The 27,044-nt window shown below is 44.8% G+C and overlaps 1 protein-coding gene across 7 annotated transcripts in view; it reads right to left on the reverse strand.

The window, feature by feature from the left end:
• The window catches only part of FRMD4B (FERM domain containing 4B), a 287,088-nt gene that overhangs the window by 184,433 nt on the left and 75,611 nt on the right, over positions 1 to 27,044 (reverse strand). For 6 of the 7 annotated variants that reach the window (XM_048489959.1, XM_048489957.1, XM_048489960.1 and 3 more), the window contains exon 2: positions 18,076 to 18,199. The gene's annotated coding sequence lies outside the window, so the exon portion shown is untranslated. The remainder of the gene's footprint in view (positions 1 to 18,075; positions 18,200 to 27,044) is intronic. The other variant, XM_048489955.1, reaches the window with a different exon arrangement.

Here is a 27,044-nt window from a genome sequence, read left to right on the forward strand (position 1 = left end):
GATAGTTACTCCGTGACACTCAGCTATGATCTATATTGCAAACGACCTTGAAACTTGGGATATATAGTTTTCCAAATCCATGCTTCAATTCCTTAAGGAAAATGTGTCCATTGTATCTTTCATATGGCTTTGGCGGAACAAGATCAGGCACTACCTTTAAACTCAGCAAGAGTGCCAAGAACCAGCCTAGAGTTTTCTTGTGCGTAATGCAGGGCAAATCTCTCTCTCTCTCTCAATCAGCAGACCACATTGTTTGTGGTGCTATCAGTTGGTGCCCAGGACTGCCTGGTTCTGATGAGATCACAGTACACAAAATGTGTACACACACAGATGCATGTTTCCTTTTTTTTTGCATTCAAAGATGTAGCAAAAACCAGCTGCAAGACTGGAAGAGAAAATACAACCGAATCGCCTGCATGCCATCCAAGCCAGCACAAAATGAAGACTTTTGGGGCGATGATTACATTTCTAAGCACGATTACAGTCTAAATAAAACCCACGGCAGAGTTCATCCACTACCAGACCAGGTGTTATACGAGAAAAGATCTTTAAGTTCTTTATACCTGTTAACAGACTGACCACCCTTTCTTAAGCCTAATCCCCACCCACCAGGCACAGCTATAAGAGAAGCACACTTTAGATACTATCTTCAGGGGCAAAAAAAACCAAACCCATCCTTTTTTAAACTGCGGAACACTTTGTACTGTAATTTCAGGTTAGCTGTGAGTGTTGGCAGAAAATGCCATCAAGTCAAAGCTAATTTATGGTCACTCCACAGGGTTTTTTTAAAAAAAGGTGTGCAGAGGTGGTTCCTCTGACTCGAGACTCTGGACTTCCCTGGTGGCCTCTCATCCAAATATTAACCAGGGTTGACCCTGCTTAGCTTCCAAAATCTTCTGCAATTAGGCTAGCCTGGGCCATCCAGGCCAGGGCTGCTGTAAGACGGAGCACATCAATTCATCTCAAACCCTTCCGTTTTGAATTGCCCAACTCCCTTCAATCTGCTTTCGTGCTCAACTATGAATATCATTTACCAGAGGCCAACTCAGAAGTGAACATTGCCCTGAAAAAGGACTGAGACCTTTCCCACCACTGCACATGATGGTGGGCCAAAGAGATGGCTGGAGAGGAAGAAGACACCACAGCACTCTTCTAACCCAGGACATGATGATGAAGAAGAAGAAGAAGAAGAAGAAGAAGAAGAAGAAGAAGAAGAAGAAGAAGAAGAAGAAGAAGAAGAAGAAGAAGAAGAAGAAGAAGAAGGAAGAGGAGGAGGAGGAGGAGGAGGAGGAGGAGGAGGAGGAGTTTGGATTTATATCCCCCCTTTCTCTCCTGTAGGAGACTCAAAGGGGCTTACAATCTCCTTGCCCTTCCCCCCTCACAACAAACACCCTGTGAGGTAGGTGGGGCTGAGAGAGCTCCAAGAAGCTGTGACTAGCCCAAGGTCACCCAGCTGGCGTGTCTGGGAGTGTACAGGCTAATCTGAATTCCCCAGATAAGCCTCCACAGCTCAGGTGGCAGAGCGGGGAATCAAACCCGGTTCCTCCAGATTAGATGCACGAGCTCTTAACCTCCTACGCCACTGCATTCTCCTCCTTGCCAGATGCACTGCCCTTGAGCCTGCCTCATTGGCTGCTCCACATTCAGGGCAGCAGGGTGAAGCTGAATGCCACTATGTTCCTCCTTGCTGACCCCACTATATAAGTGAGTGTATGTGTGTGTGTGTGTGCGTGCGTGCGTGCGCGTGCGTGCGTGCGTGGAGAGGATCTGTGAATCCAGCTCTGGTTGGTAAATATCTGAAGATTTGGGGTGGAGTCTGAGAAGGGTAGGGTTCAGGGGAAAGAGGGACTTTAGTGGGTACAATGCCAGAGTCCACCTTCCAAAGCAGCCATTTCCAACAAGGGGAAACATCTCTTTCACCTGAAGATCAGTTATAACCCCAGGAGATCTCCAGCCACCACCTGGAGGTTGGCAACTCTATCTGTGGAACAAACTGGGATTCTTCCTGGCAAAATAACTGCTCGGTCCATGCCTGCTTAGTTCAGGAAGGTAATACTGTTGTGTGCCAAGATGAGAAAAATTCCGCACTAGAAAACCTGTAGTGGATGCATATTTTCATTTGTTCTTGGTTAACTGTCCATCGTCTACTAGTCATGGCAGGGGGAGGGGAGAGCAGTGAGCTCCTATGGTCATCATAACTATTAACCAGTTATCCATTCTGCCTCCCAAGACTGTACTATGTAAACTGCCAACACACTTTCAAGCCTAGCTAACAAACCCTTAAAAACAGGCGTTGAACGGTTGGCTACCCAGAGATAGCACTTAGCAGCTTCCTTCCTTTCCCTCATTAAAAAGTCATCCCCGCCTTTGGCCTGCTATTTTGCTGAACCTATAGAGTGCCAGGGAATGCCTTTTGAAGGGTTTTGACATCATCAGCAGACAACAGCGGCAGCAATCAAATGTACTTATGTCGACTTGAAATCAATAACATACGAGCACGATTAATTGTGAGGAATTTTCTCTCTTGGTGGTCAGGCGTACTAGAGAAATACCGATCATTCGATGGGAGTTTGCAGAGTACTTTTTGAAGTGAACAGGTGTAGAAGCTTGATGTGAATTTTTGAGTTCCCTAGAACATCAGCCTATTGTAATTTCCAGCTCTGCCCAGCACCACCCAGTGTAGGGCTGGGCTGCCCTTGCCCTTCTTGATGGGAGTAGCACAGACTCTCAACATCTGTTTGTCCCCAGGGTGCGGCTAGGCGGATTTCCTCTTCTTTAGCTCACGGTTGTTCCTGGACGGCTTCCATTCTCTAGCCAGCAGTGTCCTTCCCATATGGCTGAATGCCAAATTTTATTTGTGCCTTGTTAATTCTGTACTTAATTTTCATTCTTCCAGTAGTGCAAAAATCCGCTTTTAAAAAATCGGTCGTTTCATTCCATTGTTTTCAGTAGGAAACACGTTTGTTTTCATGCAACTCGGATCAACTTGGATCAAGTTCTCAGGACCCCCGCTAGCCTCAGCCACAAGCTATAACCTGTCTCTACTAAACCAACGTGCTGGTCATTCAGAATTTTCCTGGTTTGTATCCTCTTTCTGTGTTTGGATGCTTTGAGCCTCCTGTTTCCCTTATTGGTTGAAAAGGCACATTTGCCAGCCAATCCACAATGTTAAACTTTCATCCAATTAAATGCATAAATTTGCTTCTTTGGTTAATAACAAGATCTGTAGTAAATGGAAGAAGAAGAAGAAGAAGAAGAAGAAGAAGAAGAAGAAGAAGAAGAAGAAGAAGAAGAAGAAGAAGAAGAAGAAGAAGAAGAAGAAGAAGAAGAAGAAGAAGAAGAAGAAGAAGAAGAAGAGAGGAGGAGGAGGAGGAGTTTGGATTTATAGCCCCCCTTTCTCTCCTGCAGGAGACTCAAAGGGGCTTACAATCTCCTTGCCCTTCCCCCCTCACAACAAACACCCTGTGAGGTAGGTGGGGCTGAGAGAGCTCCGAGAAGATGTGACTAGCCCAAGGTCACCCAGCTGGCATGTGTGGGAGTGCACAGGCTAATCTGAATCCCCCAGATAAGCCTCCACAGCTAAGGTGGCAGAGCTGGGAATCAGACCCGGTTCCTCCAGATTTGATACATGAGCTCTTAACCTCCTACGCCACTGTTGCTCTGAATGAACGTTTGTAGTGTTCTGCCTTGGATGCGTTTGGAGCTTTTTGGGGTGTACAACCTGCTTAGCTGAACCTCCTACTGAACACACATGCTTGAAGCCATTTGGGAAACAATCTAGAGGTCAAATTAAACATGGCAGTTATTAAAGAGCTGGATCTGGAATCCCCAGACTTGCCTCACTTTCCCCACAGCCACAGAGAAGCTGCAGGGAATGTCATTTTAAAAGCTGGTGGGAATTTAGTTCAGCTTGGAAATCAGCTCTCCCACTGGTTTTTAAAACAAATTTCCCTACAACTTGGCTCCAAGACAAGTATTATATCGGTAAGTGAGCCTGAGAACTTGGTCTGGATTTATATTTGGTATCAGTCAATGAAGAAATATCTTGATACACCTAAAATTACACTGCTGATTCATATATGTCAGAACAACAACAACCAAGACTCAGAGGGAAAATAGATAGATTCGTGTGTGTCTCTGTGTATATATAGTAAATACTGAGCATAACAATAAAATATTCACACTTTTTGTTTCATAAAGGCAATGTACCCATCATCCCATGTGATGGTGAACAAATCCGGTTTTAGGAATTATAAAGACAACTAATGCTAGTTTTTATTAGTGAAGTATTGGCGTAATGAAGATTTGACAGGCCGGGGCAAAGAAAAAAGCTAGTAAAGATCTACTACTTGAACAGGCAGTGAATCAATAGACATTTTTATGATAGTAGATTAAACTTGGCACAAATGCTGCTGTGAGGTACACTAAACATCTCGAAATCAGATCTCAGCATTATTGGGGGCATTTGACCGTGGATCAGAAAACGACTCAGCAATTCAACACTCATCTCTTTTCCACAGAGCTTCAAACATTATTCAAATGAAAGTGAAACAGATCCATGACAAAGCTTAAAAGCTGAGGGAAGTTTCCTACCCCCCAACCAGTGGTGGGATTCAGTAGGTTCGCACCACTTTGGCAGAACCAGTTGTTAAAATGGTGCTTTACAATCCCACCATCGGAACCGGTTGTTAAATTATTTGAATCCCACCCCTGCCCCCCAACCCAAAACTAACAAGGACTAAAAATGAAAACCATTGGTTCCACAACAGTACCATGCCGTGGAGATAAGAGACAGATCTGCCTTTTACGGAAACTTTGGACTAATCAAAATACTGAGCAAGTTACACAACAGGTCCTTGAGTAAAGTACTGTCTGCAGTTCACACTCATTCTCTGTTTCGTGCTATTGACACTTCCCACGTACAAGAATTTCTTACAATAATCAACAGCCCTGATTGACTAAGAAAAAGCAGAGTACTCTTTGTATACTTAAGTACAGATAAATATGATGTTTGAACATAGTGCAATTCTCTACCCATGTGGCCTGCAGTAGCTTTCTGCTGTCTGGATTTCATTGAGAATTGACAACCTAGGCCAGTAGATGCTTCTGCTTATTACCCACAGAACAAGAAGAACAGGGCAGAAGCAGCATAGCTACCGTGTGTTCTAAATAGGAGTGCAAACAGCTAGCATCAGTTCCTTCAAAATTAAGACTACACAGAACTTTCCACGCAAGGATGATTTTCCAAGACGACTGAAGTGATTTGCACTCCAGAAGGACTGATGCATCAAACAGCTCTGACGTGCTCGGTCCAAGAACGGTGAGCTGCTCTATCCCACCTATGTAGCCAGGGCAACCAGGGACCTAACCATTCAGAAGTGGTTTCTCTCTATTACAATAAGTCTCTTCAGCCAATTGGCCATGGTGGCAGGGGCTGATGGGAATTGTAGTCCATGAACATCTGGAGAGCCGCAGGTTGCAGACCCCTGCACTAGATGCTTCCTTCTGCCTCTTATCCCCTATTGTACTTCATCACTGCCTTCTTTATCCCAGTTACACCTATACCTCTCAGCATACTGCCATACTGCCTGGCTCACCTTCCCATGCGCTCCCTTCCATTTCTCCTCCCCCTTCCACAAAACTTCCCCTCACTTATCCCCTCACAACCTTCTTGTTGCTTGTGTCCCTTTTGCCAGTGGATGGCATACCTCCTTTGTACCCCAATCAGCTGTCCAGGCTTGATGACAGTGCTGGATCACCTACTTCCTACCAACAGCTCTGATATCTATACCTTTCATGGAAACCTTTCCCCTTATTTACCAGAATGTTAATGCACATTCCATGACACTGCAACAAGACTGCCAGGGGATAGAAATTTAATTTCTCCAATTTCTAGGCTTGTTTGACTTTGTTAGAGAGGCTTCAATGCCTTATACACAGAGTTGCCAGGCACTACCTGGCAACCAATGGGAGGGGGGGGGGGGAGAGAAGTGTCCCCAGAGAAACTGTGAAAAGAAAAACATGACCTCATCTACTTACTGGAAGTCTTCACCATAGAGTGCCTGCCAATTCCTAGAGCTATTCCCAGACCTTTCTCACTTCTGGGTAGCTCTAGGAACTCTATGTCAGAGCTTCATGTCAGTAACCAAGGTCTTCCTTTGTTTACATTTTCATCCCCAGGATGTTCTACAGAAAACAGTGCCTGGGGCAAGTACGGGCATTGTGTCCCTGTCCAGACATCTGACTACTTCTCCTCCCTCTCCTATGATAAGGGTGTGCTTGCAGAACAGAGAGAGCATGCAAACCTCTCACTTGCACCTTCTTTTGCCATCAGCACCGAGGCATGCAAATGATCTCAGGGATCTCAGGTAGCAGATGGTGTTAGGGAGCTGAGGCAGAGAGCGTGGTTGTTAGTCAGAGGGGCAAAGCCGGGCTTAACAGCAGAAGACAGCCTCTTGTGTTCATGCGGTACTTGCAGTACTTCCTGTAAAAGAAGGCCCCAGGAAGGGAAATCTATGAGCCTCTGTGAAGGTGGGGGGTAGGGGATGTGCTGCTGTGCAGCTGTTTATTAAGTCCTATGAGGGATTGCCCAAGCACTTGAAACCTTGACTTTTAGTGAGTTTTAACGAGAAGGGATCCCTATGATTATGTCCTGCTGGGCTGGTGTTCCCTGAATGTTAATTTCCACAATGGGATCTTTCAATGTAGCCTCTCTTGCAGGGTTGTTTGTTTTCATGAAAACACTTTCTCCCTGCTTCCCCCCATCTCTGCTGATACCCTGCCATTCTTTTTCATGGGGGTTGAGGTGGGATCCTATGCAGCCTCTCTGCCATTGGGGCAGACAGATGCTGTCAGGGCGGTTACCTTGCATGAGGACGTTTGGGGGGTGGGGAGGGCTGCCAAGCCCATGGGCTGCTGGAGGAAGGCTGCTTTGTGGCCCAGAGGGACCAATCACCAGGCAGCTTTGCAGGCGAAATCAGGTCGGACTCCCAACTGGCTTGATGGCGTGGCCAGGTGCACCCAAAGCAAAGAGCATATGAGTGGGGTGTCCCAAAGCAGACAAACAGGCTTCCCCCCTTGGTCCAGAGGTGCTGCCTGCCTATCCAGGAAGCCACCCAATCATTGTGGCACGGTGACACAGAGGGCAGCTGCATAGTCGGCCATTATGCTCTTGAGCTCTCTCCCCATCAGCCCTTCTCCAACGTGGCCTCCCCCAGCCAGCGAGTGATGGAGAAGCAAAGTGGAGGGCATCAGTGGGTGCTAGGACCAGGAGGAGGAGGAGCTAGTATGTCAGCCCCAAGAGGTGAGTGGCCTCTCCCTAAACCCCATGGAGGCTCATGGATGGCATGACTGCATCCTGCAGACACGGATGGCACCCCCCTCTAGTGGGGCCCAGGGCATGTACCATACCTTAAATACTCCACTGGATTTCAGGCCCCCTTTTGATCCCAGTTTCTTCCTACAGATCACCTGAACATCAGCTTGCAAGAGCTGCAATTGGTTGGTGATTTCCTGCTGCTAGCGGACAAGTAGGAACCTACTTAACGCTATTTCTTTTTCTTCCCAATAACAACAAAAAATCCTATGAATTGTTTGGGTAAATAAGAAAGAGTGTGGCCAGGAGGCAGAATCCATGCATTGATCAAAACTATCACCATCTCCTTACAACCACAAGTGCCCTAAATTCAACACCGTGATGCAAAACAATACACACGCGCACACACGCACACACACAAATACAAAATTGGTCATAGGACTGCAATAACGTTGGTAGAAGAAATATCATCCAACGCTCACATATTTACCTCACACATTATGCAGGCAGGAAGAAGGAGAACTGGACAGGAGCTGACTTTCCTGCCATGAAGGGTCAGCCCAGAAAAGGCAGGAAATCCCCACCTCTAAATTTGTTTGTTGTTCTTGATAGGATGACAGCGATGCCATTAAGAGCTTGGTGGTTTCTACCTTACAAAGGACAAATGAACTCTAAAAGAGGAACAGACCCTGTGAAACAACATACTTTAGCAGTAGGGTCATTGGTTTAAATATTTCAGGGCACAAATCAATTTTGCCAGTCAATGAGTTGACATCATCAGCAACCACATCAAGTCGGAATGCTGACATTGGATACGTCAGAAAAACTAACAGTGGGAAAGGATGTTAGAAAGGGAAATTCTGGAGGTGGAAATTGGCACCGCCCATACATATTGTCCTAGCTTAGCGGAGTCAGCTTGGAGGATGGGGAGGAAATAGAATCTATGCCACACCAACAAAGGGAGGGGGGAGGAAGAAGGAATCGGGTTGCCAGCAAACCTGGAGGAAACTGTCCTTTCCCTTTAACAAAGACTTACGTGTGGAAATGGACACTTGGAGCTTTTCACAGCATGGAAAATCACCTGCTAAATCACATCCCATTTATCCTCTGTTAAAGGAACAGGATACTATATTTTTGTTTCAGGCAGTTGGTCACTTTAGGAACAGCACAAAGGAAGAATAAAGCAAATTAACAAAATAATCCAAAAACTACTTTCCTGGGAATAATCCCTATTGAATAGACTTGAGTAGGTAGTCTGACAAGGATAGCACTAAGATTAATTTATAGTTGTAAGCTCACAATGCTATCCTTAGCAGATCTATTCAGAATCCAACTCAATGGATCACATTTCCTGAAAAATTTTCTTTGATTACACTGTAAAGCAGGGACTCCAGGGAAAGTCTTCTTGAAATGGGAGCAGTTTAACAACCTTCCAAGATAAGACCTATTTTGCTATTTTTATTCCTGACTTTTATTTTATATTTTTACAATCTAGTTTTAGATCAATGTTTACTGTATGTACTAAAAAAGGTAAAGTTTCCCCTTCAGTCGTGTTCGACCCTGGGGTACCACTGCAAGCAGTGATTTCATAGGCAAGCCTCTTTTGTGGGGTAGTTTGCCATTGCTTTCCCCAGCTATTCTTTACCCCCTAGCTATGTGCTAGGTACTCATTTACCGACCAAGGAATGGATGGATGGCTGAGTTGACTATGAGCCAGCTGCCAGGATATGTGACCCACAGGGGGCTCGAACTCCTGACTGTGTGAGTGGCAGTGCAACCACTTAACCACTACGCCACGCGGCTCCTACTACCAGGGGCTTTAACCATTCTGCTTACTAATCTCATGTACTCACAATATTTAACAGTAGTTTGAACAGTGAATAAACCTTCTGCCTCCTCTTGAAAGAGTGGCAACAATAACTAACTGATGAAGCAATGGCAAGAAGGATGAGGGTGTGTTTTTTTTGCAATCTAGAAGTAAAATTAAATTTAAAATAAAACTAAATTTATAATAAATGTCACACCCCTCCTCTCTGCCCCAGGGGGACCCAAAGCAGCTTCCATGGTCCTGTCCTCCATGTTATCCTCACAACCACTCCATGAATGTAGAGTTGGCTGAGAATGCGACTTGCCCACAGTCACCTAGCAAGCTTCCATGGAAGACTACAGATACAAACCTGGGTCTCCTATATCCTAGTCAGGCACTGTAACTGCTGCACCACGCTGGTTTTGACAGGCCAGAGAAGCTGTTAAGCCTTCCAGATCCTAGTTTGAATATCTGACCACTACATCATGCTGGTTTCCATGTTATGGGGGCTGTTGAACAGCAGCAAGCAGTCATATGACAGCAAGCCACCTGGTTATTGCTGGTGGGCCTCACTCCAATGACTCATCCCTCAAAGGCTAAAATTGCCCTGGAAAGGGTCATAACTCCTCCTTTTGCCTTCTATTGACAGAAACCAAGGCCTGAAGGCTGGTGATACTGCGTAGTTACCTATCAATGGCTACTGAAGCCCTTTAAATGACAGGTGCTGTTTCTATCCTTTTGAGGGCAGGGTTAAGCACCCGATTATTTCTTTTCCTTTAATTTTAGGTTTTTCTGCAAACCTGGTGCGTTTCTCAGGCTTGCGGAAATATCTGTCTTGCCTTTTCATGGCACCAGGCACTGGATTGTACTGTTTACAGATCTGGCCATGTTGAAAGTTAGATATAGTGATTTTTTTTTAATTGCACTGTTGCTCTTTGATTTTTGTGATCAGCCTTGACAGTGAGAAGGGTGGACAAGAAGAAGAAGAAGAAGAAGAAGAAGAAGAAGAAGAAGAAGAAGAAGAAGAAGGAGAAGAAGGAGAAGAAGGAGAAGAAGGAGAAGAAGAAGAAGAATCCCCCTTTCTCTCCTGCAGGAGACTCAAAGGGGCTTACAATCTCCTTGCCCTTCCCCCCTCACAACAAACACTCTGTGAAAAAGGTGGGGCTGAAAGCTGTGACTAGCCCAAGGTCACCCAGCTGGCGTGTGTGGGAGTGTACAGGCTAATCTGAATTCCCCAGATAAGCCTCCACAGCTCAGGCGGAAGATGGGAATCAAACCCGGTTCCTCCAGATTAGATACACGAGCTCTTAACCTCCTACGCCACTGCTGAGGTAAGACTTGTTTCCATTCTTTGAATGGCTTCATTTTCTACTATTGATCTTTATCATAGCTACTGCATGTTCATCTTATCTAAGATATGGCTCTCAACAGCTTGGAGGGGGGAAAAGTCTTGCCCCACCACCCACCTATGGAAATGGGCAGCAGCTGAAGAGTTTTAAGATATGAAGGTAAACAGCATCACCTAGTAATATCCCATTAAGCCTCTATTAAAGGGTCAGCAAGAAAAGAGCTTAGGCTGAAAAGCAGAAGAAATACTGAACTGCAGATTTTGTAAGGCTACACGTTTGATCTACATATTGACCACCTTGTTTTACACTTTTTATTTCATATTATTTACATCTGAGATTACTGTAGAATAAAAATCATGTAGAATAAAAATACTAATCAACGTAGAAACTGAATGGCATATATTCTATGGTTTTTCTCATTACTGCCATTTCTGTTTCTATGAGCAATTCAACTGGATTATTTATTTTTCTGCAACTCTGGGTTTTCTTTTGCCAAGAGCTCATAAAATACTTACCTTATGTCCTCTCTAATAAGGCCTGTCAGAGGAAGCCATTTGGTTCAGGAAAGGGATGTCTGGCACCAAAGTACAAGTACTCATAGATAGTCATTGGAAGCTGTCTAGCATTTCAAAGCTCCTTGTTATTGACACAACCGGACTGGTGGAATTCTTCTTATGCATTTTTATCCTACTCTTCCTTCAAGGAACTTGATGTGGAGAAGGCTGTACACGGTTCTTCCTTCCCCTTTTTATCCTCACAACCACCCTGTTAGGTAAGTTAGTCTGAGAGACAGTGACTGGCCCAAGGTCCCCAAAAACACTTCATGTAGAGTGAGGAAATATTTTTTTAAAAACCACAAATTCTCTATCATGTTCCATAGCCTTATGGTAGTTAACATATGTTCAAATACTAGAATTGATCATGTTAAACACTGCCATATATAAATATTTCTTTCTTTCTTATATCGTCCACGATGTGCATAAATAGTAACACTTCACTTGAACGTGGCACACTTATAATTCCAGCTACTACAGGTCTCAGAGCCTTTGTGAGAAAGCAAGATAGCAAATTGAATGCTTGAGGAAGAGACTGTAGCTGTCTTTGGGCCTAGTTTCTGAGGAAAACTGGCTAAAGATTTTGTCAAGAAAGTACCATTTTGTTTGTACATTTGTTATGCCTTAAGAGACTCCATTCTGATGGTTGAAAGGCTTACAAAAATCCTGTTTTCTTTCTCTCTTGTCTTTCACATAGTTTAGAAACAGGTGTCCGCAGTTAGAGATAGGCCATACTACCCACCAAGACCAGATTCCTCATTCTGGGCATGAAATTATTTTCCATTACTTTCAGTTAAATACAGCCAGTCAGCTAAAGCCCCAATAGAAAGTTTCAGAAAGGTGGAGTAACTTGCTCACCTTCTAGAGTCATCTCACCAATGGATATTTGGTTGGTTCATTGGCAATCATTTGGTGTGGCCAGCCTATGCTATAAATTAATCACATTAGAGTTAGTAATCATTTTTCCTTTGCCCATGTTTGCCTCTACTCTGCTCGAAGAACTTTGCTTATGCACTGAGGACTTCTATACTATTTTCTTTGCAAGTATCTTTTCCAGTAAGTTTGATTGTGTACCTGAACTGCACCTTATGATTTTATGTTCACTGTATGTCTTTTAAGACGTTCTTCTCACAACCTTTCTTTTATTAAAAATATATATATGAAAAATAAGGGGGGGGTGTGTTATACTGGTTCAGGGCCCAGGGTTCAGCAATTCTACCATCCAAAGACCGGGTCAGATCTGTATCTCTGACAGACTGTATCTCTGGGAGAAGCTCACATTTACACCATTAGAGTTCTAAGAACACGGGAAAGCCAATATTCACCTCAATAATAAAGTCTGGCTGATAACTGTTCTCTGTACCTGGAAGCTGACAACTGAAACATTATCACAAAATGATCCCGGCAAAATCTTTATTGCCTATAAACAGTCCTAAGCCTCTTGTATCAACATCGTTATTTCCCCTATCCCTGGTGCTGAAGAGAAGTTATTGGGTTTTTAAAATCCTGTTTCCCTGATATATCATATGGAATAACTGCGTTTAGGAGGCCACCTGGTTTCAGTCTGTTAGCAGAAAAGATGGGGTAGAGACCACACTGGTCAAATTACATGGCACACTGCTTCTGTTTAAGCAGCATTTAAAACCCCAGACTTCACAGTAGACAGCTCCAGAGGTAATATACTACTCTGGAAAATGTATGTGCTGATATATGCAGTATGTATAGAAGCACATTTTGTACACTGTGCTTCAAGGTATCCAGGAAAGAAAAAAACCCACACTAAACAGGATACAATTTCATCCTGAAGAGGAAAAAAACAGCTAATCTCAGTAAACAGAATATCATTTCATTCTGCCTCTAGGTAAATCACATTCCCACTGCGTCACTTGGAATGTAAAGGGTACTTCTTCGTTGCGCAATTACATGCCCACCTTCCATTAGGTAGAACTGCAGAAGTATACCATCTGTTACCCAATGAGGTATCTCCTGATGGCAGTATCCAGGATTTGTTGCAATGTTCACTTCAGTATGCTGCTGAGATTAGAAGTGTGGATGGTTTTTACCCTCCAAATGAGACATCTGTCACTAACATACTAGACATTTGGGATACTGCCTATTGGCAAGCTGGGGATGGCTTACTTCTTCAGCATATGGCATATAATGTGTATAATACCAGTTCGAACAAATAGCTCCTGATGACGCTCCATGTCCACAGAATATTGCAGATGCACATTTTCCAGCTGCCTGTTTGTTATGATGGAAAACATTAATGCCAGCCGTTTCATTTCTAAGCATTCAGTATTTCATTATGAGACCTCCTCAAAGATGATTTGGGGGATGAAGGAAGAGGGGAAAAAAATGATCACATTCAGCATTTTTTAACAGGGATTTTTATAAATAGACAAATCGGAGGATGTGTGTCTGGTAAGAAATGGCTAAAACTGAAATCTTAAAAGCCAGCAATTTCACATTTGGGCTCCTTCCGCACATGCAGAATAATGCACTTTCAAACTGCTTTCAGTGCTCTTCAGGAGCAGCAGTGGTGTAGGAGGTTAAGAGCTCTTGTATCTAATCTGGAGGAACCGGGTTTGTTTCCCAGCTCTGCCGCCTGAGCTGTGGAGGCTTATCTGGGGAATTCAGATTAGCCTGTACACTCCCACACACGCCAGCTGGGTGACCTTGGGCTAGTCACAGCTTCTCGGAGCTCTTTCAGCCCCGCCCACCTCACAGGGTGTTTGTTGTGAGGGGGGAAGGGCAAGGAGATTGTAAGCCCCTTTGAGTCTCCTGCAGGAGAGAAAGGGAGATATAAATCCAAACTCTTCTTCTTCTTCTTCTTCTTCTTTGAAGCTGTGCGGAATAGCAAAATCCACATGCAAACAGTTGTGAAAGTGGTTTGAAAGCGCATTATTCTGCGTGTGCAGAAGGGGCCTTGGAGGCTGGAGAACCTTAAAGGACAGTACTGCCGAACACCCAGCATGCCCTGCTTCCATCAAATTACAATCCATTCCCATAATCTCACTGCCAATCCTGGCTGGTGCCATTAGGGAGATACCATGATGGGTACTATAAAGCCAACAGTGGCTAAGACTTGACTTTTCTGATCCTCGTATCAACCTGATGTGGCCTATCCACAAGTGTGGAATCTCTCAATTAAACATGGTCCTCAGGGGACAGCTCCAATGTCAGAAGCTCTACCAGAGCTAACCAGATATCCAGAGCCATTAACAGATTTGCATAATTAGGGAGAGATTGTATGGGAACAGCTGCTCAGGCAGTCACAGCCTTGACAAACCCTACTCCTTTCCAAAACTGAGAAGTAATTTAAGGGAGCAGGTCTACTCAGAAGTAACTTACAGGCAGTGGTGGGATTCAGCAGGTTTGCACCACTTCGGCAGCACTGGTTGTTAAAATGGTGCTTATAAGCAACCAGTTGTTAAATTATTTAAATCCCACCACTGCTTACAGGGTATTCCATGGGGCTTGCTCTCACAAATGTGTCCCTTACCGTGTTTCCCCGAAAATAAGACAGTGTCTTATATTAATTTTTGCTCCCAAAGATGCGCTATGTCTTATTTTCAGGGGATGTCTTATTTTTCTGTGTTCTGTTTGTCGGGCATGCTTCCAAACAAAAACTTTGCTACGTCTTACTTTCGGGGGATGCCTTATATTTCGCACTTCAGCAAAACCTCTACTATGTCTTATTTTCAGGGAATGTCTTATATTTGGGGGAAACAGGGTAGAATTGCAGCCTAAATTACAGCACACTTTGCACATGACAACATTCCTATCTTCCATGCAGAAATCAGAGTAAAATTAAAAAAAATGTAAAGGGAAATGGTATATAAAGTAATGGAGGAAAGGGTACTGATAATATATTTGGTATTTGTGCTGATGGTATGTTGAAGGAGGCAGTGGGGAAGCCGCTTTTGAAGAAACCATCATTTTAATCCAGCCAACTATCACCCAATATCAAATTTGTCATTTCTGTGTTACTCGATCTCTTATCAGCATTTAACATGGTCAACCACGAGTTGTTGACCCATCTCTTCACTTTCATTGGATTAGGTGGGACATTAAGTGGGTATTGGCTAACCTCGTTTCATCAAAGCCAAGGACAGAAGGTAGTACTTGGGAAGAAGATCTCAACACACTACGTTCTGGTATGTGAAGTCCTACAAGGAGTGATTCTCTCTCCAATGCTTTTTTACATGTAAATACGCCTCCTTACCCAGCTAGTCAGGAGTTTTGAGCTGGGATGTCATCAGTATGCAGATGACACCGAGCAGAATGGGTTGACGGACAGCTGGCCAGGCACTGCCCTGGAAAATATGCCTGTGTGCTTGAAGGCTGTGGTGAAGTGATTAAAGCAGAGTCATCTGAAATTGAACTCACCAAAGGCGGAGGTCCTGTGGCTGGGTCACAGAGGCACAAATTGGGGAATTCAGCTTCACAGTCTTGATGGGGTCCAGCTGGAGCCAGCCTTCTTCATCAAGATTTTGGGAATAACTTTGGATGCCGCCCTTTCCTTAGAGGGCCAGGTCACACATACTGCCAGGATGGCATTTTTTTCTTCTTTACTGGACCTGGCAGCTGACCCCCTACCTGTCTCGTACCAGTCACCTCTAGACTGGACTACTGTAACTCGCTCTGTGCAGGGCTGCCCTTGAGACTGTGCTGGAAACTGCAACCAGTCCAGAATGCAGTGGCGTGGGTCCTGATAGGGATCCATGGAGAGCCCACATATACAGCTGGTATTCAGCCTTCAAAGTCCCAAATACTCCGGGATCATTATATCTCCAGGACTGCCTCACCCTATATACCCCTCAAAGAACCCTCTACTGGAAACAACCTTTTAGTGACCCCATCCCTAAAATCATTTGACTGTCCTCAACCATGTTGATAAACCTAGTTACACTACCAAATTTCTGTTTATATTGAGCCTTACAAATTCAGTAATGCAAATGGAAGGAAGGTTTTGATCTGAAATAAGAAAAGCAAAGAGAACATCCCGTGGTGCAATGGGGTTCCAGAATAAAGGCTGATATATTAAACATCAAGCAATTCAAGGATGGTTCGTTTTATGCTCTACTACAAGACCGGTACTACAAGATTATCGATTCATAATACTCCCTCTACTGGTCACTGCATACAATTAAAACTGAAGGATCACATTCCTTGTAAAAAGAGATCTGCATAGTTATCGCAACTCTCGAAATGGGAGTCACGAAGCTAAAAGAGGATTATTCCCGTAAACTCCATCAATAAATATACTGAAAAACTCCTTGTCTACATGTTGAAAATAGTGTGGCTAATGTGTGACAATTTCTGTTTGTTCTTCTCATGTATTTATCTGACGTTCGTCACTTCTCCACTCTTTCTCCCTGTGCACAGCGCCTGTTTTTCTCGATATATGTCATGTCCATGTAATCATCATTATTTGCCTCTCTTTGTAGCTTTATATCTTTTCTCCATATTATTTTTTTTTTACTATTCTGGGGTCCCTTGTGAGCCATGCCATTGGGTTTAATTGGAGAAACACAGGAACTAGACAGCTGTAGAAATACTGGGTTAGATCCAAAGTATCACTACCGTAGTGGCAAACCTTTGGCACTCCGGATGTTATGGACTACAATTCCCATCAGCCCCTGCCAGGCCATGCTGGCAGGAGCTGATGGGAATTGTAGTCCATAACATCTGGAGTGCCAAAGGTTCGCCACCACTGCACTAGAAGGTAAGGGATGCTTATTGGTGGTCAACCAACAGACAGCAATAGGGAAACGGTAGGGACTTGCTACAAGGCGAAGTTAAGCTTTTTGTTGTGGCTGATCTAGGTGAGATAAGGGTAGGCAGGCTGAGAGGAAGATGCTGTCGAGTCTCACTAGTCTTGATGGGAACAGCTGTCTTGAACTTACAGGCCTTTTTCCTGTAGTGTCAACTCTCTCCTTGGGCCCCCCAGGGCTGTTAAGTAGGAGTATCTCAGCCTTGGTAGAGCAGCTAGCCAACCCATTCTTGCACAGCAGTAGCCATGCCTGGAAACATAGCGGAGACTGTCCTACTTGCTTGCGTCCCAGTGACCTTGGTCCTATGAGGGCTGCATTCTCCTCCTGCTGGGGGAATTGGGTTCTGGTTCAGAGTAGCTACTGTGAATTGTACCTTATCTTACATTAGAGGAAGCCATACACTATATATCAGTGGTGGCGAACCTTTGGCACTCCAGATGTTATGGACTACAATTCCCAGTCTGGTCGTGACCTTGATCACGAGTCAGTGATTAAAAGTGTGAGAAAAATTCTTCAGGAGACCATCAAAATGGATACAGGACTATGTACTGCAGTCTAGTATCTACCACACCAGGGTCAGGCTGTCAGCTGTAGTGGAGTGAAGACAGAAATGCCAGAGGGGGCTCATGGTGTCTGAAAACCTAGGGGCCCAGCCACGGGTTAATACGGCCCTGCTCCCAATCCCACATAATATACACCACTGAGGCACTGCCTGTATTGAAAATTTCAGTGTCCATAGGTCAAGATTTTATTCCTTCCTGAAGAAGAACCGTCCATAGCTCTGGCAAGGTACTGAAAAGGTTTATACCTCATGATTCAAATGTATTACAGAACAAAACCTCAAACAACCACATCAGACCTGCTCATTCCTACCGTCCTTGTTTATAATTTATATATGGAGACAATAATGATTGTTAATTTAAAAAAATAATTTGATGATTGTATCAATTGTTTTCCTTTGATGTTTGTTGGTGAGATGCAAAGGTGGACAGTAAGTGGAGGGAAAGGGGAACAGAAATATTTCAGTCAGACCTTTGCTACAGTTCAACTACAGCTGTCATTTCTAGAAACATCACATGGATTCAGGAAGAGAAGCCATCTTATGTACCATGTGGCCGTATCAGAACCTCATCCACTCACCAAATGTGGAATTCTCACCAGGCTTTCAAAGTTGAGCTTCAAACCCATATTTTTCTTAGGGTGACAATATCTGGGCTGCATCATCACAGCCAACTTCAGAAATGGCAGAAGCATTCGTCAAGGGCCCTACCTTTACCTCGGGCACAGTCTTCGGTCTACGTGATCCTTGTTGCAGTATTCTTCAGCCTTCCATGACAATGCACCCCTTTCATCCTTCCAATTCTTTCAGGCGTTCGTTGCCTTTATCCATCTTCCTGCAAGGAAAAGGTCACAAGGGTGTAATTTACCATTTAGCAGAAGGTTCTTTCACACCATTTCCCTGCTCCTCTAAGACAAGCTTTCAAGAGAGGCAGTCGGGCCAGCCGGACTCCACAAGAGCACAAATGGAAACGTCTGACGTGGTTTCCCCATCAACGCCCATAGAATGCAATATGCTCATTAATGATGCAACGTTTGAGATGCTCAGCATTGCTGCACTTTGGCCAAGCATACGAAGTGGTTCCTGAGAGAATACAAGAGTCTATGGAAGCATATATGTGCCCCTGGGGTCCCATGAGCTTTTTATAACACACACCTAAAAGTGGTCCATCAGTTCAAAACTGCCTCCTGTCCAAAGCAAGGGATGGGGAGAGAGAGAATGCTGATATTACATACTGCTAGGACTTTCTCACATGTCTATGCCCTGCGAGCCAATGAGAGGCAGGATGTAGGTGGGGCACAATTATAGCACACTCACTTAAACTGCATCATTCCCTCCTCAGAGTAATCCATCATATAAGGTTGCTGTGTGGCTGAAGCTCTTCTATCTTATGGTCTCAACAGAGCTCAGGACAAATGCATACCAAGCAGCTCTAATCGAAGAAGAAGGAGGAGGAGGAGGAGGAGGAGTTTGGATTTATATCCCCCCTTTCTCTCCTGTAGGAGACTCAAAGGGGCTGACAATCTGCTTGCCCTTCCCCCCTCATAACAAACACCCTGTGAGGTAGGTGGGGCTGAGAGAGCTCCGAGAAGCTGTGACTAGCCCAAGGTCACCCAGCTGGCGTGTGTGGGAGTGCACAAGCTAATCTGAATTCCCCAGATAAGCCTCCACAGCTCAAGCGGCAGACCGGGGAATCAAACCCAGTTCCTCCAGATTAGAATGCACCTGCTCTTAACCATTACGCCACAGACAGCATAAGACTAATGCCCATAGTTGTATTAATACTCCGACAAGATTTCCTGATAGATGCCGTGACATGGAGGAATACAAATCAATGCATCCCAGAAAAGGTGGGAGATGACAGAATGTGGCATCTATTGTTTTCAGTTCCAAACCTGTCTAATTTGCTGCCCTTCTTGCCTTTTCTGTTTTCTGAGTCAATACCTTCCTATGAACACAAGGGGGAAGACTATGCAACTCAAATAACTGAAGCCTGTTTTGTAGTTTCTGTTTTGAAAAGCTTTTGCTCTTGCATCCACACCTCTGAGACTCAACAGAGCACACAATATGAAATGGCCCACTTGGCCCTAACCTGGAAATACTGGACATCTTTCCACCTTTATTTCTCAGTGGTCAGTGTTAACATAAATGTTTTATGACAAATACAGAGAAACCTGGATGGTCCAGGCTAGTCAGAGCTTGTTACATCTTGGAAGCTCAGTAGGGTCACCTTGGTTAGTGTTTGGAGGGGAGATCACCCAGGAAGTCCAGGGTTGCTGCAAGCAGGCAGGCCATGGCAAACCACTTCTATGTCTGTTGCCTAGGAAACCCCACGGGGTCGCCGTAAGTCAGCTACGACTTGATGGCAGTTTCCACAAAAGACGAGAATCTCATGGTTTTAGGCTACAGAATAAAACAAGACCACAGTACAAAAGCATGATAGAAGAAGAAGAAGAGTTTGGATTTATATCCCCCCTTTCTCTCCTGTATGAGACTCCAAGGGGCTTACAATCTCCTTGCCCTTCCCCCCTCACAACAAACACCCTGTGAGATAGGTGAGGCTGAGAGAGCTCCAAGAAGCTGTGACTAGCCCAAGGTCACCCAGCTGGCGTGTGTGGGAGTGCACAGGCTAATCTGAATTCCCCAGATAAGCCTCCACAGCTCAGGCGACAGAGCGGAGAATCAAACCCGGTTCCTCCAGATTAGATACACGAGCTCTTAACCTCCTAAGCCACTGCTGCTCCAGGCACAACAAAGATCATTCTGCCACCCTAGACTGTGTCTGTATAAGCCAGTGGTTCCCAAAGTGGGCGGTACTGCCCCATGTGGGTGTGTGTGATTACCTGGGGGGGGGCACTAAGAGGCAAGGGGGCAGCAATTGTATTGTTCATTTATTTACAATAGATTCAGCTATGGAATCGTGCTGGCAAATCTGGTGGAAGCGATGACAATTTTTTTTCTGGCTTTGAAAAACTGGTATCATGGAGTCAAGTCCATCAATTTTGTTGAATAAATTAAACTAAAAAGTTTTAATTGGATTTTGAATACTTGCGACCGTTTTTAATTTAATTGCTATCATCTTCCTTGGTGAGTCACGCAACCCACTGTTTTGAATAATGTTTTTTATAGGGTAAGGAGCACTGGGACGAGTCCAGGGAACCAAGACGGCGGTGGCCTGAAAATGTTTGGGAGCCACTGATTTAAACCAACGACTACCACAGAACAAGTGAAGTTACAACCTCTCAGTCTCGCAGGAATCTCTCAGCCTACCTGGGGTAAAAGTAATTTTTAGTGGCAATCCTAAGAACCCTTGCCTGAGAGTAAGCCTCACTGAATGAAATAGGATTTGCCTGTTACTCTTCTCTTTTCATTTTAATGCAACTGCAAATGTTACAATATGGTTCCTATTTCTCTTAATTTTCTGTTCTGTTTATGCTTACGAAAATAAAATAAAAATAAATTGGAAAAAAGAAACATTTTTGCCTGCAGGGTCATATACAAGTCTACTCCCCTGATATTTTGTGGTTAGCTCTGTCTCCTTTGGCGTGGTGCTCACCACCACCTGTTGGAATTCCAGAAGTGGCCAAAGGCCTGAAAAAATTGGGGACCCCCAGAGCTTGAGCCTGAGATTCCCCCTCCCATTGCTCACATTCACCTCGTTTTATTAGTTAACTAATGATACATTCCTGCTTGCATGACAATAGCCTGCGGTTGCATCAAGGACCTAGAAAAGGCGCCCAGAGTTCAAGGGTTTTCCCAACATTTATTACATGACACAGTTGGTGTGCCTTAATGAAACCATGTCCAGCTTTACAATTAGGGAAGGAACCTAATCAAGGAAATGAAAGAACAGCGCCCAAGGCTCATCAATAAACTATTGACCGTGCTTGTTGTTTTCGAGCTCCCAGTCCTGCTAAACTAAAGTGATACAAATGGAAACGGCAGATTTAAGCCTTGAACAAAGGGCAATAGGCACAACAAACCAGATCCCTCCAGTTTTCATGAAATAGCTCCATCCAGCAATCAAGAAATTATACTAGTCATTTATGGAGAAATCTGGCCATTATCCCTGTGACCTTCAACCCCACATCTTTGCTGAGTAAGGCCTTCCCACATTTAAATAGCATCTCACACAAGTTGTAATTTACATCAGAAGACCAAGCAGAGTAGAAGAGAACACGGCACCGCACATTACAAAAGTCAGAAATTGTATTCCACTGAGCACTTGTAAGCACTAACTTAACTTGACAATGTATCTGCAGGGAAAGGAGGCAAAGAGACCTCTGATAATCGCTTTCCAATACAGTCCTACCCTTAATAATTGCTTGCAAAGTGGCACGGCTCTCCTAATAAGAGCTGATTTCTAAAAGCTGCCTTGCTGGAATTGCTCTCGATAGCTTGAATCTGGCCTTTACGCCTGGAAATGTCTCCCATGATATCCTTTTGATATAATTTGCACCAAATCTATGCAATGAGGCTTGTAGAGACGTACCCTGAGGTTAAGGTTGCAAACTGGCCTGGAGAAAAATATCCCGTCTCTTTAATAAAAGCTAAATGGGAGGTTATCTGCCCCTATGCGCCCTGAAAAGCGTCAAGCGGACATACATCAAGCCTCTGTGAAAGGGATGGGAATCCTTCTCGAGTCCAGTTAGCAACTCTTCCTAAGACTGTCGCACAGATATGGACTGCTTCAGGTGACTTGCCTGAACTGTAATGTCAGGCATGTCCAGGAGCGGCAAGGGTGGCTATATGCTAATGAGGAAGCACTGCAAGGGGAAAGAGCTGTGGCTCAATGGCAAAGCATCTGCTTCGTACACAGAAGGTCCCAGGTTCTAACCCCAGCATCTCCTGCTAAAAGGATTAGACCAGTGGTTCTCAACCTTCCTAATGCTGCGACCCTTAAATACAGTTCCTCATGTTGTGGTGACCCCCAACCCTAACATTTATCCATTTTACAGATGGAGAACACTGATGCAGAGAGTCTTAGGTGACCCCTGTGAAAGGGTTGTTCAACCCCCAAAGGGGTCCCGACCCCCAGGTTGAGAACTGCTGGATTAGACAGTAGGTTTTGTAGGCCTACAGTTGCCAACCTCCAGTTGAGGCCTGGAAATCTACAGGCAACCGAGGCCAGGAAAATAGCAATGATGTGGGCAAACGACACACTTTCCCAAAAGATCACACCAGTTCCAGCAAGGTGGCGGGGGGGGGGGGGGGGAGAGATGGAAACAGGATGAAAGAGGATGACGTCATGTGGACGCTCCTCCAAACAGTTAAGGAAGCCACAGCAGAGCAAAACATCCATGTGGAATCAGGAGTCTGTCACAACAGACTATTGTTAGCCCTAAACAGGAAACTGGAAAGGAAGGTGCATGAGAGAGAAAGAGAGAGAGGAAGGACAAGTCTGTGACTCATTTTTCATCCCTTCTCGTGACTTCGTGGATGATTTGAACTGACCGTTGAGTTATGAGATGTCTGTGCTTTTGTGAGCCTGCCTCAAGAAAATATAACCCATAAAACAATATCATAGGCTTATGCCCAAGTTGAATATTTCCTTTCTAAGCCTGCTTGAATTACAGCTGACCCTGAACCACCAGTTTCTAGAGTTTTACCTACGCATCTGTACGCAGGGTCTTTTCAGTCTTACAAGCAACAGTTGAACCATTGTTAAATTACCCATCCACCCATTTCTGTAGAACTAAATAATGCACCTGTGAAAATCACATGAAACTGTCGGAAAGCATGCTGAAGCCTGGATTTCATGTAGTGTGAATGTTTTTGTATGCATTACTCATTATTTCTGTTTGCTTCTTAAACTTTCTGAAGTTGGGGAGGTGGGCAGAGCAGTTTTGGGTACATGTGTGCCAACACAGAAGTCTGGAGGGCTAAGGGCTTTTCTGCAACGTCATGTTCCCCTGTTCGACTTCCTGTTTCTTGGGGAGGGGGAAGTTCAGTTCTTCATGTTTGGCTCCCTCTAGTGGTCGATTCGGCATCACGCACCTTTACATAGAGCATAAAAACTCCTATTTAAATATGCAAAGAGACATGCTTGAAAAATTTGCCTGGCTTGGCAAAGATGGAAAAGCTCTGGGCAGTATTTGTGACCTGTTACTCCAACATCCCCACTAAACTCCCTCCTGCCCTCTCCGCTTCCCCAGGCACCGCCTCAATTTTGTAGGCCACAACTGGCAACCATAATAGTAGCATTTCATCCCACTTTCCAATGAACTAAGCAGAGTTCATAAAGGAAGGAGAATTTTAAAAGTGGAGCAGTGTGTGTGGTTTTCCGGAATAGACTGTGATCAGAGGCTTTAATTCTGTTTGTTTGTACTCTAACCAAGCCACAAAGAGCTATCCTGGTTCCCCTAGTCACAGGGGAACGCCATGGTGTGCACGGGGATGTTGCAGTTGCAATTTTTAAGTTTCACTGCTTTTTCTACAGGTTTCTTTTATGGCAACTTGAAAGCAATTTTGCTGCTCTGAGGCTCAGCAAGAGACATACAGACAGGGGCCAGATGCTGTTTCATCTGGAGGCCAGAGAAGTGAGATAAGTGTAAAGACAAAGCTAGAACTACATAATTGCTTTTGTAGCTTCTCCTCACAATCTTAGATAGGCTTGTTCACATTACAGTGAAAGCATACGGACCAGGGGTATTGAACTCATTTGCTACAAGGACTGGATGTGACATAAAACGGGCCCTGGGTGAAGGGCTGCCTCAGATGGAGCCCAGACAGGCATTGGGGGGGGGGGGCTCACCAGTGGGCTCGCCAGCCCAGAATGGCACTTGACACTGGGAGAGGTGGTCAGCACTGGTGGGGGGAAGCTGCCTCCACTGACAAGTCTGCAATGGGCTCGCCATCCCAGACTGACACTGGGAGAATGACATGCCAAGTCAGATTGGGAGTGAGGAAGGCGGTCAGCACTGGAAACCGGGCTGGCTGGCAAATTTGGTGAGCCACAGCGGGCTCACCAGCCCAGATCAGCACTGGAGGGGAAGGCTGCACAGATCAGCATGGGGGTGGCTTGCCATTTCAGGAGACGGGTGCCTGGACTGATTGTCATGCCCCCACAGAAGCTTTTGTTATTTCCCCATTAAGCTTTAGTTTCCCCATAGTTAGCATGGTTTTAGTTAAGCCTTCTAAGGGAGGGTATTTTAGTTAGCCCCTGTCCCTTTAAGACATTTCCCAATAGGCAGTTTCCTCTCTTTACCCAGCAATCCCCTGTTTTAGCTCCAGCCAGCCAGTCAGAGGGAGGTGCCAAGGGTAGTTGGAGACTGGAATATTCATGACGTATATGGTGGTCCATAGAGCACAAGTAAGTTCAACAGCAGTTAGAACTGGATAAAGACTGAAAGAACTGAAAGGAAGAAAACACAGCGGACTTCCTTGAAATCAGCCAAGAGAAGACACAGTCTGCAGCTTCAAACCTGCTCAAGACAAGCAAGTACTCTGATTTAGATAGGCCCAAGGGAGGAGTTAGGGTCTTGATTCTCTTAAGTAATAAACCTATTGTTGAACTGTTGAACCTGGCTTGTGTCTCCCCTACTCTGTCCTAGCCAAGTACAGGGCACCAAAAACAGATTCACTTGGGGGGCAGAACACTGATGACTCCACAGCGGGCCAGCCAGGCCAGATCAGGAAAGGGGATGGGTCGTGAGCCCATGGACTGGTGAGCTCATAGTGGCCTTGCCAGGACCAGTCAGAAGTGAGGAGTGTGCGGGTGCCTAGATTGGCGAGCCCACAATGGCCTTGCTAGGCCAGATTGGGAGGGGTTTTTTTTTCTCAACAAGCTCATAGGCCTGATAAGCCTTCTAAAGGGGCCAGATCTGCCCCCCCTCCCCCGGCCACATGTTTGCTACTCTTGATATAGCCCCTGCATGGACGTGTGTGCATCTGTTTGTGGAAAAAAACAGTTCATATGAATTTACAACTGAAACCAGTGACCATACCTGGATAAATGCAAGGGGTATACCCAACGTTCACCTGTATGTGCACTGAATGCAACATGAGAAAGGCAGGTATTTTGAAAAAAATCAAGTGTATAACATTCATTGGTTGCACTTGTGTGCTCTGTGACCTGTGAATAGGGTTTGTGTTGGCTCCACTTTGACGGTCCAACCCAGTGGTTCCCAAACTTATTTGGCCTACCGCCCCCTATCCAGAAAAAATATTACTTAGCGCCCCCTGGAAATTTTTTTAAAAATTTTTTAATAGCAATTAAACAGAACGATATATGTATTAATGTTTCTACCTGTGGTCATCACCGCCCCCCTGGATCGCTGCAGCACCCACCAGGGGGCAGTGGCGCCCACTTTGGGGATCACTGGTCTAACCATACATGCTCATCTGTGCAGTTCCTGGAATATTTTCCAAACGTAGTTATCAGGCACTTGGGCGCCTGTTTGGATGGGGACTTTGATATGGGACGACAGATTTAACCCCTTCCCCGCTCCACTCGAGTTGCCACTTTAAACTACAGAAGAAACAAATTCTTAATGTGTGCCCATGTAAACTCCCCCTGCAAATAAAAACCTCAGGGAAGAAAAGTTTTTTCCCCAGCCTTTCATATCATCACTAGGCTGCTCCATCAAAAGAAAACTATTTAGTTTTGCTGACCAGCTAAAAAACTGCACATCAAAAGTGACAGATGGGGGGCCTCTAGGTGAGCTTGCTACAAGTACCGGACAGCTACCATGATGTCAGTAAACCAGAGATGGGGGTAAAAAACCATCTAGACACATCCATTAAAAACGTTCATAAGCATAGTCAGTGAGAAAGTTTTAAACGGAGCAAGGTGGCATTTGGAAATTCTTTCTCTTCACTGGTTGGAGCAAGCGGAGATTTCGCACACAAGCACTCCAGTCACTGACATGAGAAACTCTCTGCCCATGATGCCAAGTTTTATTTATGAACTGTTACTTTCCAAGAGAATTGGGAAATACATTTACAGAGCCTGAGAAATGTCACGATTTGGCCATTTTCCAATAACAGCACATTCAACACAGAAAGAGAGACATTTGAAAAGGCAACTGGTACGCAACTAGTCCACCTCAAAAATAAAACACCCCAAAACATAGGCACACCAGAAGCAATGCTATGCACAACTGTGTATTAAACACTGCCTAAGCAAAGTACGCTAAATACACTAATGAACCACAATGTTCACTCTCAATCAGTTCCCATAATCCTGTAGTCCCCCCTAAATTCTTTGAAGAGTTGCTTAAAATTATGTGAACTCACATGTGGCGAATGCAACCGCTGCCTTGATCTTAGATTGATCGGCTTCCAAGGTTTAACGTTAACTCATTTCCAACATCTTCACATGAAAACACGGTGTGAGGTTCACCCGCTTACATCTATTTCGAAAGGGGCTTCTTCTAAGACAGTGGTGGTGAACCTATGGCACTCCAGATGTTCATGGACTACCATTCCCATCAGCCCCTGCCAGCATGGCCAATTAGCAGGGGCTGATGGGAATTGTAGTCCGTGAACATCTGGTGTGCCACAGGTTTGCCACCACAGTTCTAAGATCAAGCTCTTGCTGAAGTGGGGAACCTGCTTTGAGCCATACCACTTCAGGCAGAAGTTGAGGGCTCGTATTATGAATGCTCCTGAATTGGAACAACACTGTCTGTGCAGATCAGGGGGTCCCCTACCTTTTGGATCCTGCAGGCACATTGGGA

The sequence above is a fragment of the Sphaerodactylus townsendi genome, linkage group LG03, assembly GCF_021028975.2.
Source record: "Sphaerodactylus townsendi isolate TG3544 linkage group LG03, MPM_Stown_v2.3, whole genome shotgun sequence".
Lineage (NCBI taxonomy): Eukaryota > Metazoa > Chordata > Lepidosauria > Squamata > Sphaerodactylidae > Sphaerodactylus > Sphaerodactylus townsendi.